This window comes from Phyllobates terribilis, unplaced genomic scaffold, assembly GCF_046119375.1.
Source record: "Phyllobates terribilis strain yellow unplaced genomic scaffold, ASM4611937v1 Scaffold_5__5_contigs__length_657084704, whole genome shotgun sequence".
NCBI classification, from domain to species: domain Eukaryota; kingdom Metazoa; phylum Chordata; class Amphibia; order Anura; family Dendrobatidae; genus Phyllobates; species Phyllobates terribilis.
The window spans coordinates 396912569-396925582 of NW_027362765.1; the positions used below are offsets into that span (position 1 = coordinate 396912569).

General features: G+C 42.5%; 1 protein-coding gene across 2 annotated transcripts in view; it reads left to right on the plus strand.

Moving 5' to 3' along the window:
* Positions 1-13014, plus strand: part of BCCIP (BRCA2 and CDKN1A interacting protein) — a 43538-nt gene that overhangs the window by 7603 nt on the left and 22921 nt on the right. The window lies entirely within an intron of this gene.

The following is a 13014-nucleotide window of genomic DNA, read 5'->3' on the forward strand; positions in this document are numbered from 1 at the left end:
TATGCACACGCTCAGCAGCGAGGCTGTGCCGCGCTTTATGCACACGCTCAGCAGCGAGGCTGTGCCGCGCTTTATGCACACGCTCAGTAGCGAGGCTGTGCCGCGCTTTATGCACACGCTCAGTAGCGAGGCTGTGCCGCGCTTTATGCACACGCTCAGTAGCGAGGCTGTGCCGCGCTTTATGCACACGCTCAGTAGCGAGGCTGTGCCGCGCTTTATGCACACGCTCAGTAGCGAGGCTGTGCCGCGCTTTATGCACACGCTCAGTAGGGAGGCTGTGCCGCGCTTTATGCACACGCTCAGTAGCGAGGCTGTGCCGCGCTTTATGCACACGCTCAGTAGCGAGGCTGTGCCGCGCTTTATGCACACGCTCAGTTTGGCTTCCCGACTCCACAGCCCTGTGTGCAAAGCTTCTGTGTGACCATGTAGAGATGCTTTAGCGGATTGTCGGGATGTGCTGTTTCAATTCTTCTGACAGAAGAAGAGAGGTTAAAGGGGTTGTCCAGACTTATCAGAAAAGTGAATCCCATGCAGTGAGGACTCTCCGGTGCTGACGACGAGAGCAGGCAGTCGTGTGACCGCAAGTATACGATATTCATACTTCTGGCCGCAATCCGTTTAGATGTGCGCAGTGAGGCCGCGCATGTCTAGTCGGAATGTGGCTAGGAGTATAGATATCGCATACTTGCGGTCACACGACTGCTCAGTCTCTATCTGCATTGGAGAATCCTCCCAGCTCGTGCTGTGTGCGATGTGAGGATTCACACGCTGTCACATAGTGACTGCAGACTTTGCTGCCAAACCTGGACAATCCCCTATAACCTCCCTCTTTCAGTCGGATAAACTCAAACATCACGTGCCAACAATCGGCTAAAGCCCCTTTACACGGCTGGACAGAAGCACACGATGCAGCAGGGGCAGAATTATCATCTTATCTCTGCACAGCAGCAATTCGTTTTTATCTTAAGTGCATCCAATTGTGAAAATGCTTAGTTTTCCATTATCTATCAGTTAAGCAGCACTTGTGTTCATGGGACAAGAAATTGCCTAAAATTGTACAAATATTGCTGCTTTCTTCAAAAATGACTTATTTAAGTCAGCTTTTGTGTTTAAATGTATTTTTCAAACATTTTTGGCAATGTTTTTTTTTTCCCATTATCATGATTTTTATTAAAAATAACAAATGGGGAATTGTGATACAGAGGATGGGGGTGGTGGGCACCATGATGGTGTGCTCCCTTTCGTGAACCCCAAGAGTCCCCGCTTGATACCTGATCCTCAGGCAGGCCCTTATAATCTGGTCTGTGGAACGGAGGTTGTCTGGTCCTGTATCCACCTGGATCGGCCCTTTTGCTGGCTGGGATTGCAGAACCACTACACGACCTGACGAGAAGCAAGTGGGAGTCATCAGATCAGTACCAGTACCCTCCCTTATCTGCCCTTCTTTTGAGGCCCACACAGTCAGACTCTACCGGCCCTTCCCCCTGTGAGTGGCGGTTGTCTATCGCCCTTCCGTCAGTTCCTGGATCACTTTGCCGCCTGGCTTCCAAATTTTCTATCCTGCGACATCCCCACGATAATCATGGGAGATTTTAACATCCCAATTGTTGATTTTCTTTCCCCATCTGCCGCTCACCTTTTATCACTAACCTCCTCCTTCGGCCTTTCACAGCTTGCTAATTCTCCTACACATGAAGACGGGAACACATTGAACCTGATCTTCTCCCGGCTTTGCTCAGTACATGACTTTACTAACTCTCCCCTTCCACTCTCTGACCATAATCTTCTTTCATTCTCTGTCAAGAACTGTGACTCTACTCAAGACCCCCCCACTTTCCACACTTATAGAAATATACGCGCCATTAACACCCAGAAATTTATGAAAAAGTTGCAATCATCATTGGCCCCGATCTCCTCCCTCTCATGTCCTGACTCTGCACTGAAGCATTATAACGAAACATTGCAATGTGCCCTGGATGAAGCCGCACCTCGTACACAAAGAACAATTCGGCATAGACAGCGACAACCCTGGCACATGCCTCAAACACGTCTTCTCCAGCGGTGTTCCAGGTGCGCTGAACGGCTGTGGAGAAAATCAAATCTGCCAAAAGATTTCCTCCATTATAAATTTATGCTGAAAACATATAACTCTGCCCTTCACCTCTCCAAACAAACCTACTTTAACAACCTCATAATCTCACTTTCCAATAATCCTAAACGACTCTTTGACACGTTTCATTCTCTCCTCAATCAAACAGCACAGGCCCCGACCACCGACCTCAGCGCTGACGATCTGGCCAATTATTTCAAAGAAAAAATTGACCATATCTGACAGGAAATTTTCTCCCAATCCCCAAATGTTATGCATGCTCTCCCCCGCCACATTGTATCTTGCTCACTTTCTGATTTCGAACCAGTCACGGAAGATGAAGTGACCAGGCTCCTTGCATCTTCTCGCCCTGCCACCTGCACCAGTGACCCTATTCCCTCACATCTCCTTCAGTCCATTTCTCCTGCTGTCACCGCTCACCTAACTAAAATTTTCAACCTCTCCCTCTCATCTGGTATCTTTCCCTCTTCTTTTAAACACGCCAGCATACAACCATTACTTAAAAAACCATCCCTTGACCAGAACTGCACGGCCAACTACAGACCTGTTTCCAATCTTCCCTTTATCTCTAAACTCCTGGAACGCCTGATCCATTCCCGTCTAATCCGCTATCTCTCAGACAACTCTCTTCTTGACCCCTTACAATCTGATTTCCGCTCTTTATATTCTACCGAAACTGCCCTCACTAAAGTCTCTAATGATCTACTAACAGCTAAATCTAATGGTCACTACTCCCTGCTGATTCTCCTGGATCTCTCTGCTGCATTCCACACTGTGGATCACCAGTTCCTCCTCACTATGCTCCGCACTATTGGCCTCAAGGACACTGTTCTCTCCTGGTTCTCCTCCTATCTCTCTGACCGCTCCTTCTCTGTGTCTTTCGCCGGCTCCTCCTCCTCTCTCCTTCCCCTTACTGTCGGGGTTCCTCAAGGATCAGTCCTAGGCCCCCTTCTTTTCTCCTTATACACCGCTCCCATTGGACAAACAATCAGCAGATTCGGTTTTCAGTACCATCTCTATGCTGATGACACCCAATTATACACCTCTGCTCCAGACATCACCCCTGCATTACTACAAAAGACCAGTGATTGTCTTTCTGCTGTGTCTAACATTATGTCCTCCCTCTACCTAAAACTGAATCTGTCAAAAACTGAACTACTCGTCTTTCCTCCCTCCACTAACCTACCTGTGCCCGATATTGCCATTTCCGTTTGTGGCTCAACCATTACTCCCCAGCAACAAGCCCGCTGTCTTGGGGTCATTTTTGACTCAGATCTTTCCTTCACTCCTCACATCAGATCACTCGCTTGTTCATGTCATCTACACCTCAAAAACATCTCAAGAATCAACTTTTCTTACCTTTGACTCGGCAAAAACTCTTACTGTAGCTCTTATTCATTCTTTTCTCGACTATTGCAACTCTTTGCTTACCGGTCTCCCTCTTACTAAACTCTCCCCTCTCCAATCCGTCCTTAACGCAGCAGCCAGGATCATATTCCTCGCCAACCGCTACACTGATGCCTCTTCCCTGTGCCAGTCATTGCATTGGTTGCCCATCAAATATAGCGTTCAATTTAAACTTATCACGCTTACCCAGAAAGCACTCCATGCTTCAGTACCCCCCTACATCTCGTCCCTTGTCTCAGTCTACCACCCTACACGTGCCCTCCGTTCTGCCAATGACTTAAAACTAAAATCCTCCTTAATCCAAACTTCCCACTCCCGTCTCCAAGATTTTTTGTGTGCTGCGCCAATTCTGTGGAATGCACTACCCAGGACAGTTCGATTAATTCCCAATACCCACAGTTTTACGTGGACTCTAAAAACCCATTTCTTTAGACTGGCTTATCGCCTGAACACACTATCTAACTGCCTCAGTTTTCCCCCATATTAAAATCTTCTTCAATTTCAGGTTCATACCATCCATGCACTTAATAGCCTCGGTCAGGACTGTACACATACTGGCTGGCGACCAGTCCATGTATTATTTATCCTATATAGTATATCAAGGCTGCATTATACAATATATGTACATTTTACGTTTTATGTCTCCCCCATTTCCTCATTGACTGTAAGCTTGCGAGCAGGGCCCCCACTCCTTTCGATATGAGATATGCTTATTCTGTATTGTCTGTATAAGTCCCCCCTAAAATTTTAAAGTGCTGCGGAATATGTTGGTACTATAAAAATAAAAAATATTATTATTAGAGCAATTTCTCCAAACAAGAGCTAAGAGGGAAAACAAACTAAAACATCAAGCATACTTAGACATCATATACTGGACTGTTGATTTATGCACAGTTTATTGAAAGTTATGATATGCTTTAAGAAGTACTTACCTTTCCTGTTCACTCCAGCAGTTTTGAGATGAGTGCAGGCATTCCTTCCCTGTGTGTTTTGTTTTTTACCCCTTATCTGTAGAGGAGCTTCTCTACTTATCCTGTACATAAACTGTAGCACAGATTCATCTCACCTAAAAGTCTAGACCCTTAGATCAGGAATAGGACGGACATTTATAGGACATTTCATAACTTTCCCAAATTCTTAAGAAAAAATAGTCCCCACAAACTGCTTTGAACTACTGTACCCAATTTATTATATATTTTAGGAGTTGGAGTTGGTCCATTTTATACCGACTCCGACTTCACCAAAATGGACACAGACTCAGACTCCACGAATCTGACTCCACAGGCCTGTTGTTCACCATACCTACTACATCACATCCAGAATGCACAGGTTACCAGGGCTGTGGAGTCGGTGCCCATTTTATACCGAAGTCGGTATAAAATGGATCGACTCCTAAAATATATAATAAATTGGGTACAGTAGTACAATGCAGGATGCGCTGAATATTTTTTCTTAAGAATTTGGGAAAGTTATGAAATGTCCTATTCCCGATCTAAGGGTCTAGACTTTTAGCTGAGATGAATCTGTTCTCTACCCTTAAAATAATTAGGTCAGATTTAATATCATCTATGAAGGAGGATCTGATGGAGCCGATACGATTTCTCAGAATAAATTCATAGCCTGCAAAAATGTTATTCAGTATGTTTTTGTTGAAAACTGTTTTTTTTTCCACTTACTGAATAGTGTATTACTTATTTACAATTTATGAAAGTTATTTTTGTGTTCTAAAGTTGTATTCCAATAAATATTTCACGTTCTATCTATAAAGCTTGATTATCGTACCATAATGGTGATTAAAAGCCCGATGTTACCATTTTACTACAGTACATTTATCATTTAAAGGGGTTTTCCCACGAACGAAAGTTAATTTTAATCACTAGATCTTGGAATAATAATAACTGCCGGGGTGAGTGCCCCAAATGTCGCTGGGATTGGGCCCAAGTGCTTCAATTCTTACATGACCACATGGGAATCCCCATTACTGATGACACGAAGACTTGTGTACTTTTTGTTGACCCTGTACAATACCAAAGCATTGTAGATGGATTATTTCTGACTGAGGTTCTAGTTGTAGCCCACAAATGTTTGGCCAGACACTGGATGTCATCAACAGTACCAAACGTCTCGCCAGGGAAATCGGCGGTAAACCTTTCCCTCGCTTTAAAGAGGAAAAAAAATATTGTATACATCAGAGCGGACCTGGAAAATTCCCCAAAATTTGGGGTGGATGGATTAAATTCCCCCCGACCTTGGGTACACTGGGGCGGAGTGGTGGCTGACCAGGGGGATAGAGAGGGAGGAAGGCTTTTGAGGCCGCACTTTCTTCCCTGGGATCTTCGAACCTGCCCTTTATCAACCTATCTCACTAAATAGAAATAAACAGGCAGCAATGACTATTGTGTAACTTAGTTTATTTGGTCTGATTTTTTTGTTTGTGGGCAGGACTATTCTATTCCCGTTCTCTATATCTGTTGTACAATGTTGTTACGTAGTACTATGATACATTTGTTCCTGGCAAATGATTTATTGGACATCAAAACTTGTTAATTTGCTTTATCCATTATACATCTGATCCTTTTATATCTTCTTAATAAAAGTTTTGGTTTAAAAATAAATAGATAACAGAAATCTTGGCAACTTTCACCCTGGCTACCAGGGATTATTTAGACTCCATGTTGTTTCAAGAAATTCACATGTATATTAGCAGCAATGAACAGGCTCTGACCTTATCTTTCATATGGAACCATCTAATGAGTGTGTGCAAGGGTCATTGTGAAAGGAAGGGGGCGCAGGTGAGCTGTGATAACACCAGATCCACCAATCACAGCAGGTGATATCAGCAGAGTGCAGAGTTTTACCTGTTGAACCTTGCCTCTGATGAGAATGAGCCTGCTGAAAACGCTTCTTGAAAGGACAGTGTGAGAATTGGAAAGTTTTTATTTTTTTTTTATATATACAGTACAGACCAAAAGTTTGGACACACCTTCTCATTTAAAGATTTTTCTGTATTTTCATGACTATGAAAATTGTACATTCACACTGAAGGCATCAAAACTATGAATTAACACATGTGGAATTATATACTTAACAAAAAAGTGTGAAACAACTGAAAATATGTCTTATATTCTAGGTTCTTCAAAGTAGCCACCTTTTGCTTTGATGACTGCTTTGCACACTCTTGGCATTCTCTTGATGAGCTTCAAGAGGTAGTCACCGGAAATGGTCTTCCAACAATCTTGAAGGAGTTCCCAGAGATGCTTAGCACTTGTTGGCCCTTTTGCCTTCACTCTGCGGTCAAGCTCACCCCAAACCATCTCGATTGGGTTCAGGTCTGGTGACTGTGGAGGCCAGGTCATCTGGCGTAGCACCCCATCACTCTCCTTCTTGGCCAAATAGCCCTTACACAGCCTGGAGGTGTGTTTGGGGTCATTGTCCTGTTGAAAAATAAATGATGGTCCAACTAAACGCAAACCTGATGGTATAGCATGCCGCTGCAAGATGCTGTGGGAGCCATGCTGGTTCAGTATGCCATCAATTTTGAATAAATCCCCAACAGTGTCACCAGCAAAGCACCCCCACACCATCACACCTCCTCCTCCATGCTTCACGGTGGGAACCAGGCATGTAGAGTCCATTCGTTCACCTTTCTGCTTCCCACAAAGACACGGTGGTTGGAACCAAAGATCTCAAATTTGGACTCATCAGACCAAAGCACAGATTTCCACTGGTCTAATGTCCATTCCTTGTGTTCTTTAGCCCAAAAAAAGTCTCTTCTGCTTGTTGCCTGTCCTTAGCAGTGGTTTCCTAGCAGCTATTTTACCATGAAGGCCTGCTGCACAAAGTCTCCTCTTAACAGTTGTTGTAGAGATGTGTCTGCTGCTAGAACTCTGTGTGGCATTGACCTGGTCTCTAATCTGAGCTGCTGTTAACCTGCGATTTCTGAGGCTGGTGACTCGGATAAACTTATCCTCAGAAGCGGAGGTGACTCTTGGTCTTCCTTTCCTGGGGCGGTCCTCATGTGAGCCAGTTTCTTTGTAGCGCTTGATGGTTTTTGCAACTGCACTTGGGGACAATTTCAAAGTTTTACCAATTTTTCGCACTGACTGACCTTCATTTCTTAAAGTAATGATGGCCACTTGTTTTTCTTTACTTAGCTGCTTTTTTCTTGCCATAATACAAATTCTAGCAGCCTATTCAGTAGGACTATCAGCTGTGTATCCACCAAACTTCTGCACAACACAACTGATGGTCACAACCCCATTTATAAGGCAAGAAATCCCACTTATTAAACCTGACAGGGCACACCTGTGAAGTGAAGACCATTTCCAGTGACTACCTCTTGAAGCTCATCAAGAGAATGCCAAGAGTGTGCAAAGCAGTCATCAAAGCAAAAGGTGGCTACTTTGAAGAACCTAGAATATAAGACATATTTTCAGTTGTTTCACACTTTTTTTGCTAAGTATATAATTCCACATGTGTTAATTCATAGTTTTGATGCTTTCAGTGTGAATGTACAATTTTCATAGTCATGAAAATACAGAAAAATCTTTAAATGAGCAGGTGTGTCCAAACTTTTGGTCTGTACTGTATATATATAAATTGTTCTATGAACGAATAAATTGACATTTTTTTTCTTTAAATACATGTATCACAAAAACAATAGGTCATTTTCTGATGATACATTCGCTCACTGAGAACCTGTCATCAGGATCATCCATGTTAAACTAAAGGTATGGGCAGTACGGAGCTGTCATACTGATTTAAAACACACCTATAGTGTAAAAATCTGCAGCCTGATTTTGGTTAAATCATCATGATAAATTTTGGTTTGCATGATGCTTCGTACTTGTGGGCGGTACTCTGGGTAGGGTCTTCGGCTCAGATACGGCCCCTCCGCTGCCTCTGTTGCATTCATCATCCCATGGAGACTATTGAAGCAGATAAAAGTAAAAAAAAAAAAAAAAAAAAATGTTTTTAAAAATATAAAAGTATCACCCCCGTTTCACCCCATTCAAAATAAAGCAAAAAAAAAAATCAAATATACACATATTTGGTATCGCCGCTTTCAGAATTGCCTGATCTATCAATATAAAAAAGAATCCGATTGGTTAAACTGCGTAACGAAAAAAAAAAAATCAGAACGCCATAATTACGTTTTTTTTTTGGTCTCCGTGACATTGCAATAACAGGCAATCAAAATATAGTATCTACCTCAAAATGGTATCCATAAAAACGTCAGCTCGGCGCACAAAAAATAAGCCCTCATCCAGCTCCAGATCCTGAAAAATGTGGAGACGCTAGAGGTCTTGGAAAATGGCGACTTTTTTTTTTTTTTTTAAACAAACTTTTTTTTTTTTTTCACCACTTTTTTTTTCCCCGTTTTCCAGTACAAGATTTGATAAAACCAATGGTGTCGTTCAAAAGTACAACTTGTGCAACAAATAACAAGCCCTCACACGGCCATAGTGACCGAAAAATAAAAAGTTATGGCTTTGGGAAGAAGAGGAGTAAAAAACGAAGGCACAAAAACGGAAGATCGCCGCGGCATGAAAGGGTTAAATTTTGGGCTGGCGTCATCTTAGCTATGGGTGGCGTTCTCGTTGGTGGCTGCACTAAAACGGGAAAAATGCAGAGCAAATTGTGATTGCTCATTCTAGTGCGGACTCCTGCAGAAATAAATCTGCTGTTTGGAAGGTGGGAACATGGCCTCATACTTCATGTTCCAGTCCTTTGGTTGTGGAGTTGCTGTGGTCACTACCGCTGTCATTACTGCTGTAGATTACTTTGGGTGCAGCTTCGCTAGTCTTGCTTTGGCACGAGCCTGCACTTTCCTCTCTGTTGTGCTTACACTCGCAGCGTTATTGCAGGCTTCCATATTCCTGTGACTCTATAGATGGACGTCCCTTTGTCTTGCTCAAAAAGTCTCCACGCTTTAGAGTCGTTGGTTGAGTTTTCTGCTGCACCAACCTACAAGCAGCAGCGTAGGCTCTTGCTTCACAGGGCAGCAGTACTGCAAGGATTTGGGGGGCACAACACTGACAAGTATCAAGCTGTTCTATGGATCTTCACACGAGAGATAGACAAGGTAGTCTATTTCCACTTAGGGTTTAATTTATGGTCCATTTGTAACCCAGCACAGTCCATAAACCAGGGAGACACACAGTTTTTGCCACCACCTACCCAGTTCTGGTCCATAGGCATCCAGCGCACGCCGCAGTCAAGGAATTAACATGCTTAGATTCTTCAAAGCATACCACAACTAAATATATTGAATTATGGCGCTTTTAAAATCTGCAAAAAAATGACAATGAAAAACCTAGCACAACTCCTAGACCCCCGTTCACATGCAACAATTTTCAGATGGTTTTACCCAGGGACAGTCTACAGGTACTATTCTGGTCTTTGTAACCACTGACAGTCTACAGGTACTATTCTTGTCTTTGTAACCACTGACTTGTGCGTTTCAGAGCAAAAGGATGGGGACTGTACCTGAAAGAAAAAAATTGAGATTGTATAAGATATCACTTGCTTGCGTTGCACTCTATTCCACTGCACATATCTTATACAATCTCGTCTATCCAGCGTGGACATTTTTACACTGATTTTGACCTGCGTTACAGATTCCTTTTCTGTAATCTGAAGAATAAAGGTCCACAAGCGCACGCTATACAATGCTGTGGATTTTGGTTTAAATTTCCTTCAGAACAGAAATTCAGGAAGGTTTTGCCTCCGTTTTATCATTTTCTGCGATTGGCACCATTCCGGATTCTAGACCAACAGCGCGGCCAGGTATCGGGAGGATGGACCTTAAGATCTTCCAAGTCTCGTGCAGGTAATTATTTTACTAGATTTAATGTCCTAGAATAAAAGGTAATTTATCATTATAATTTTTTATTTTTTTCTTTCAGGTACAGTCCCATCCTTTTTGTTCTGAAACCCAAAAGTTAGTGGTTACTAAGACCAGAATAGAAGATATGAAGTGTGAGGACAGGTGTGCTGGTTTCTGTACCCCCAACTGGAATGAGCAGTTCCCACCGTGTAAAGCAGATCATTGGAAAGTAATAAAACACAACTTGTTCTGAATCTTTTCTCACAATCTGCTTTATGCCATAGTGCCAACATAGAGGGAACCTGTCATATTGTACACGCAGATCCTATAAGTACAATGACCTTGTTGCCTATTGCAACAAATTTTCTTTTGAGGCTCATAATTTGGAAAAATAGGGGCCTTTTTAATTTTATTTCACAGATCGGAAGACAAAAGGAACAGCAGATAAGGGAGGAAAAAAAATAAATGGAGCAGCAGCCCACTTCGATGGCGACATGAAGAGTTCATTAAAGAATACGCGCGGTCATCCCAGGCCACTCCAACAGTGGCCGAAAAAGCAGCCACTCCTCCCAAAGGAGGGTTCAAAGTACCCTCCAGAGCGAGAGCTAAACAGAGTTAGAGGTTCTGTCGATGATCCAGAGGCTTGAGGGTGAACACTACCTAGATTCTATTTTTTGGGCTCTGTCGAACATATGGTCCTCAGCCTCTCCGTTCAGTCTTGGTGTGCCACAAACTCACCATTATGACCATACCCATCTTTCCCTCCTCCCAGTAAATGGGCACTCTTCCCGCTTCCACTAATTCTTTCGATCTCTTTTTTTTTCTTTCAGGGCTTCAAAGGAAACTAGAAAAATTGCTAATTGCAAAGTTTCATCTAGCTCTTTTAGACCAAAGAGAAGTTAGTTTCTTCTCCTTTATAGCTCTCATCTTCCTGTTACTTTTATTTTGTACATTTACCACCTGTTAAATAAAATAAACTTTCCCCCCAAAAAAAGGAAACATTATTTTGCTTTGGTGGGAAGAATGTTTTCTTGAGATGGGAGGGATAGATGTGAAGACATTTTGTGTTGTATACATAAAGTATGTTGCACACTGGTGGTGTATTCCTTCCTTTCTTTCTTTTGGTGCTGGTGATTTTAGGGATTTTGTGACACTTTTTCATGGGAATAATGGAGCCACCGTGGATGAGCAATCTCCCTTATTCTCTCGCCATGGACTGATCGTGTATACCCGGTTGCCAAATTTGAATTCTCAAAGGGAAAGGCTTTAATTGAACAATGGCAAAGATGATTAATTTATCTTCTCCGATTTATTAATTTTGCGCCAATCAACCATAACGTAGTAAATAACATTGATTATCCGGTGGAAAAGGAAGGGAACAGTCTGTTGGAAGCACAAAAAATGGATGAGCATGAAGACCTAAGATACTTTGACCATGGCCACATAGTGACTCATGACGGTCATCATTTCACGTGGAGCGTTCCTGGGATGCAGTGGCTAGTACCTGCCAAAGTAATTCAACTGGTGAGAAGATCATGGTACCCAAGGCTCATTCATGGGTGGAGGGGCTAGTCCATCTGGTCTGATCCCAAACGAAAGCTACAGTTGCCAAATTGCTGGAAAACATAATAATGTTCTTACATGCAGAGCATCGCAACTTGCTGTGTATGGGGCAGCAAAGCCATAGACCAGACAGTGGCCATGCTGACCCTCGTTCACTGCTGTGAGCATCAGAACAGAATCCAAGAGTAGAAGACGATTGCTTGGTCTCCTGAATCATATAAAAGAAAATATCCTGTGGATATTTGTCCCTTATCTGGGAAGAGATGGTACAGGTTACACTACTAGAAGAAAACATGGTGGTGTTAGTGCCATGATCTGGGAAACTTTGGGTGTGATTCGTATACAGACCAACGTCCCGCCACACTGACTGTGTTTGTTCACGAATGGTTTAAGGAACATGACAAAGAGTTGAAGATGATGACCGATCTCTAAATTCTCCAGATCTCAATCTGATCCAACATGTGCTGGAAAAAGGAGTCCAATCAACAAGCGCCGCTCCGACCAACTTACATGGTTTAAAGGCAGGATCTGCTGCTGATTTCTGGGTGCTGCATACCGCAGGACACCTTCAGCACATTGTCAGCAAAGGATAACCTATACAGTATGAGTGGGGGGGTGTTAATACTGGTTGGTGTGTATAGTAGTTTTTGGGGGATATAGTTTTTTTTTGTTGTAACTCCGAACTTATTTTATTTTTTTAAATAAAACTTTTTGATGGTCACAGATTTAAAATTGGTCCATCTGCTTCTCTGAAATTCTAGGTATAGGCATGCAAAGGACTCACGTTGCCAAAAAATCTCAACATGAGTGAGAAATAAGGATTTAAAAAATGAAGTAGATCACACATTAACTTCTTCACGCCGTGACCAGTTTGCGTTATTTTCTTGAATGTTTTTTTTTTTCATTCCAGTCTTTCAAAAAATAAAAAAAAAAGCTTGATATTTCCGTGAAGTCGTATTAGAGCATTTGTGTTTTTTTTTTAGATGGGGTGGTAAAGGGGTGAGACAAGTTGTAGTTTTTACTGCCACTGCTTCTATAATTTATTGGAAAATGAAAGGAAAAAAAAACCTATTAATTTGCAAAGGGGGAAAAAAAAATTCTCAAA